The sequence below is a fragment of the Kogia breviceps genome, chromosome 18, assembly GCF_026419965.1.
Source record: "Kogia breviceps isolate mKogBre1 chromosome 18, mKogBre1 haplotype 1, whole genome shotgun sequence".
Classification (NCBI taxonomy): domain Eukaryota; kingdom Metazoa; phylum Chordata; class Mammalia; order Artiodactyla; family Physeteridae; genus Kogia; species Kogia breviceps.
In genome coordinates this window covers 7475610-7480375 of record NC_081327.1, presented here as the reverse complement: position 1 = coordinate 7480375, position 4766 = coordinate 7475610, and the positions used below count along the sequence as shown (strand labels likewise).

Sequence of the window (4766 nt, the reverse complement as noted above, 5' to 3'; positions counted from 1 at the left end):
GGGACAGACCACGTGACTCCGCGCAAGCCAATCGTAGTCCTCACCGCCAAGGACCCGCCTTGAGGTGCTACCTGTCTGGATCCTCCTCCACCAATCAACATCAGCCCTTGGCTCCGTCTGCACTTCCCGGCGGAATTTGGACCGTAGTCAGCTGACCATCGATCGTCACGTGACAGCTCCATGCCGGAAGACACGGCAATCCACACCTGGGTTTGACAGTTCCCTTGCGCAGAGTTTAGTCCCCGCCTTCGCTCTTTACCGCCTGACGTTCTCCTTCACTTGGAAAGGCTCAAGTGGTAAGACGGAAAATTGTATCCCTTTTCCTGCGCCCTCTGTCGACCTGTGCTGAAATTGGTTTGGGAAGGCCAGTGAAGTAGGCGAACATCATTTTATCGTGCTTTGCTTTCTTGCCTTTCGCAGAAATTACGGTTTTTACAAATTGAAGGTTTGTGGTAACCTTGTGTTGAGCAAGTCTGTCCAAGCTGCGCCATTTCCCAAACAGCGTCGGCTCACTTAATGTCTCACTGTCACGTTTTGGTAATTCTTGCAATACTTTAAAGTTTTTTATTACTGTATTTGTTAGGGTGACCTGTGATCGGTGATCTTTGATGTTACTGTTACGACTGGCTAAAGGCTCAGATGATGGTTAGCATTTTTTAGCAGTTTTTTTTTATAATTTCATTTTTGATTTTTTTTCTTTGACCCATGAGTTATTTAGAAGAGTGTTATTTAGTTTCCAAATACTTGGAGACTTTTTCCCCTTATTTCTTTTATTTATTTCTTTTTGGCTGCACTGGGTCTTCATTGCTGCGCGGGCTTTCTCTAGTTGTGGCGAGTAGGGGCTACTCTTTGTTGCGGTGCGTGGGCTTCTCATTGCAGTGGCTTCTCTTATTGCGGAGCATGGGCTCTAGGCTCGCGGGCTTCAGTAGCTGTGGCACGTGGGCTCAGTACTTGTGGCTTGCGGGCTGTAGAGCGCAGGCTCAGTAGTTGGGGCGCATGAGCTTAGTTGCTCCATGGCATGTGGGAGCTTCTTGGACCAGGGCTCGAACCTGTGTCCCCTGCATTGTCAGGCGGATTCTTAATCACTGCACCACCAGGGAAGTCCGCAATAAAGTATTTTAAAATTAAGATATGTACTTTTTTTTTTTTTTTACACATAATGCTACTCCACACTGAATAGACTATAGTATAGTGTAAACATAACTTATGTGCACTGGGAAAGAAACAAACAAAACACCTATGACTGGCCTTATTGTTGTGGTCTGGAACCGGACCTGCAGTACCTCTGAGGTATGCTGATACTTGAGCGACGGGAGTCAAAACTGAGAGCAGAGGTTCTCTAACTCTGGTTTCATTAAGAAATAGCTGGTGAGACTGTGTTAAAAATTCAGGTTCAAACACACCTAGTGCCCAGATCTTAGTTTTTAATACTGTTCTCCAATAAAAGGAACCAGGGCTCCTTGGATAAATGGCTGGTTCTAGGACTGGGCAGGAAATTATAGAGGATTCGCTTAGAGCATCTTGTAGTTCCAGAACAGAAGTCTCTCAGCCTCCACCTCGTTGTCTCTCTCTCTCTTTCTCTTTCTCTCTCTCTCTCTCTCACACACACACACGGGGCATGTCAAAGAGACACAAGAGCCAACTGAAAGAGCTGCCAATAGTCAGAGCTGGAACAATTTGAGCAACAAAGTAGCACTGGATAATAACCCAGTGTATAAAATCTCCATGAGCCCATGCTGATATAAATGAATGACTGAACAAATAAATAAATGGTGGAGAATAGACAAATATTCCGTGCATAATTCCAAATAATTTACGTGGCTATTCTGCCCTCAACAAGTTGAAGCCTGACTCTTCACACCTTACGCATGAACTGTGTACAGTGACTTCCTTCCACAGATGACAGTATTGGGGGCGGGGACTAAGTTTACAGTGTAGAGACATGACAGACATTGTCAGCCAGGTGGTGGAGGTTAACATCAACAGTGACAAGTCACACTGATACTGTGTACCCTTAATAACATGTGATGACAGTGGCACTTCACTTCGGTGGTCTTCCTCCCCCTCTGATCATGAGAAACATAAGACAAACCCCAGTTGAGGCACATTCTCCAAAATACCTGCCAAGACTTCTCATAACTGTCATCAAAAACAAGGAAAGTCTGAGAAACTGTCACAGCCGTGAGAAGCCTAAGGAGATGTGACAACTAAATGTAATGTGGTGTCCTGGGAGGATCCTGGCACAGAAGAGGGACATGAGGTAAAAACGAATGAAATCTGAATGAAGGATGGACTTGAGTTAATAATAATATAGCAATATTGGCTCATTAATTGTAACAAATGTACCATACTAATGTAAGATAATAATAGGGGAAACTGAGTGTGGGGTATATGGAAATTCTCTATACCATCTTCCCAATTTTTATGCATATCTAAAAACTATTCTTCTTCTTCTTTTTTTTTTATTTGCGATACGCGGGCCTCTCACTGTTGTGCAGGCTCCGGACGCTTAGGCCCAGCGGCCACGGCTCACGGCCCCAGACGCTCTGCGGCACGTGGGATCTTCCCGGACCGGGGCACGAACCCGCTTCCCCTGCATCGGCAGGCGGAGTCTCAACCACTGCGCCACCAGGGAAGCCCTAAAAACTATTCTTCTAAGAAAGCTTCTTTAAAAAATTTAAGTTCCAGGCCCCTACCTCCAATGATTCAGATGAGGAAAGTCTGTGGTGGGGTACAAGAATATGCATTTTTTACAGGACCCCTAGATGATTACAAATGCAGATAATCTGGGGTTGAGGAAACACTGTTTTCTGGGGGTGGAGTTTGGCTGGGGGGAGGTAATTCACAGGAAACCTTTGCCCGGCTCTTCTTGCTTTCAGAGATTCTTCTGGACCACCCACTTGTGGTTGCCACTGTATTGTGACCGCAGATAAGATGGGGGTGAGTTTGGATAACCACAAACAGTTTGGGTTCCCTGCCCCTCTAAGTAGCTCAATCGTAAACGTTTCCATTTGTTTAAAGCTGTTAAGTTTCAGTTTAATTTGTGACGCAGCAACAGATAACTAATATACCACCCGACCACGAAGCCAGAGACTTTCATTTCCAGTGTCATCGGGCCTCACTTGTTCTGGAGGGTGGGACCCACATGGTGGCAGCAACAGCACGCGTGCTCAGGTCGCACGGGGCACCTGCCAATATCCGATTTACATTTTTCTCATCAACAGATATATGGGGGTAGGCGTTTTCCATCCCAGGTACAGAATGAGAAAACCGAGGCTCAAACAGGGAAAATGACTTGCACAAGGTGGCAAAGAAGGAAGAAGGGCCAGGCTGTAAATTCTGGCTTATCTGATGCCAGAGCCCTTCCCCAGCCACAATGCCTGCTTCAAACTCAACTTCCTCCTCTGTCCTCCCTCCCCATCTTTTCAGATGTACTGAGCTGAAACCTGGCCCTTCTGTGAAGCCTCCTGACACCACCGTTTACCCTGCTCCCCTAGCCAGTCCCTCCGAAGGCGGCACACAGTTATAGACACCATCATGCCTTTAAGCCATCAATCCTCTGACGTGTCCCTCTCCCTCACCTCAGTTAACAGCATCTACTCAGTTGCTCAGACCCCAACCTGCCATGCCAACCTCGATCCGTCCTTTTCCTCACCAGCTCCCTCTGGGACGTGTCACCCATCAGCAAGTCTGAGTCTGTTCTGGCCTCTTCACTGCTACTGCAGCCCAGGCCACCATCTTCCCCGAGAGCCTTCCAGCCACTCCCCAGGCTTCCCGTCTGGCCGCCCACGGCCTCCACACAGCAGCTGGAGCTTCGAACAGCCCCCCCGGCTCCCGTGGCAGAGTCTGTGCTTTGCCGCACCGTGGCCTGGAAGCGGGTCGCAGCCTCCGCCGCCTCCTCAGTGTGGCCTCCCAGCCCCGCACCACCCACCGCCCAGCGTCTGCCACTCCGTCCCTCCCTCGGACTTGGCCCCCTGCTCTACTTGCCTCCTGTCGCTTTGTGCTGGACACAAGGTCTGATTCCCCAGGGGCCACCTCTGCTTCCTCTTCTTTTCCTGGCAAATGGGATTCCAGTTGTGATCGGGTGACAACAAATTTGAGGGAACACACTGGTTCTCCCCAGTCCTGGAACTGGGGAAACACAACTTATGCTTTGGTCCTGGAGACAAATCTTGAGGGTCCAGGACAGCGGCGGCCACGTCCCTTTCCACTGCCAGGGATCCGTTTAGAAAGAGCACGGGCTACAGTTCTGGCCGAGGAGACGTGAGGGGCGTTCTGTTGGGCGCTGCTACAAGCTTTCCCCACTCTTACAAAGGGGAGCAAGGAAGGGAGGGAGCTGCCGTCTGCCCCGCACCCTCCGAAGGTTTGGGTGCTCGAGTAGAAGAGGGGATTCTTGCTGCTGCTGCAGCCGACTTGCTGACGCTGGCCACCGCTGGCAGGCCTTGACTTCACCGGGGAGCCACCGGCACCACCACGTGTCCTGAGAGCTGAAACCTACGCTGACTCCTCTGTTATTACGGCCAAAAGCATACGCACTATAGTTTTTTGTTTGTTTTTGTTTTTGTTTTTTGCGGTTTGTGGGCCTCTCACTGCTGCGGAGCGCAGGCTCCGGACGCGCAGGCTCGGCGGCCATGGCTCACGGGCCCAGCCGCTCCGCGGCACGTGGGATCTTCCCGGAGCGGGGCCCGAACCCGCGTCCCCCGCATCGGCAGGCAGACTCTCAACCACCGCGCCACCAGGGAAGGCCCGCACTATAGTTATCTACA

At 50.1% G+C, this 4766-nt stretch overlaps 1 long non-coding RNA gene across 1 annotated transcript; it reads left to right on the top strand.

The window, feature by feature from the left end:
- Positions 1–198: 198 nt before the first annotated feature.
- Positions 199–4539, top strand: LOC131745424 (uncharacterized). The gene is made up of 3 exons (XR_010837664.1): positions 199–296; positions 2499–2940; positions 3430–4539. It is a non-coding gene; the product is annotated as an uncharacterized lncRNA (long non-coding RNA).
- Positions 4540–4766: the final 227 nt, after the last annotated feature.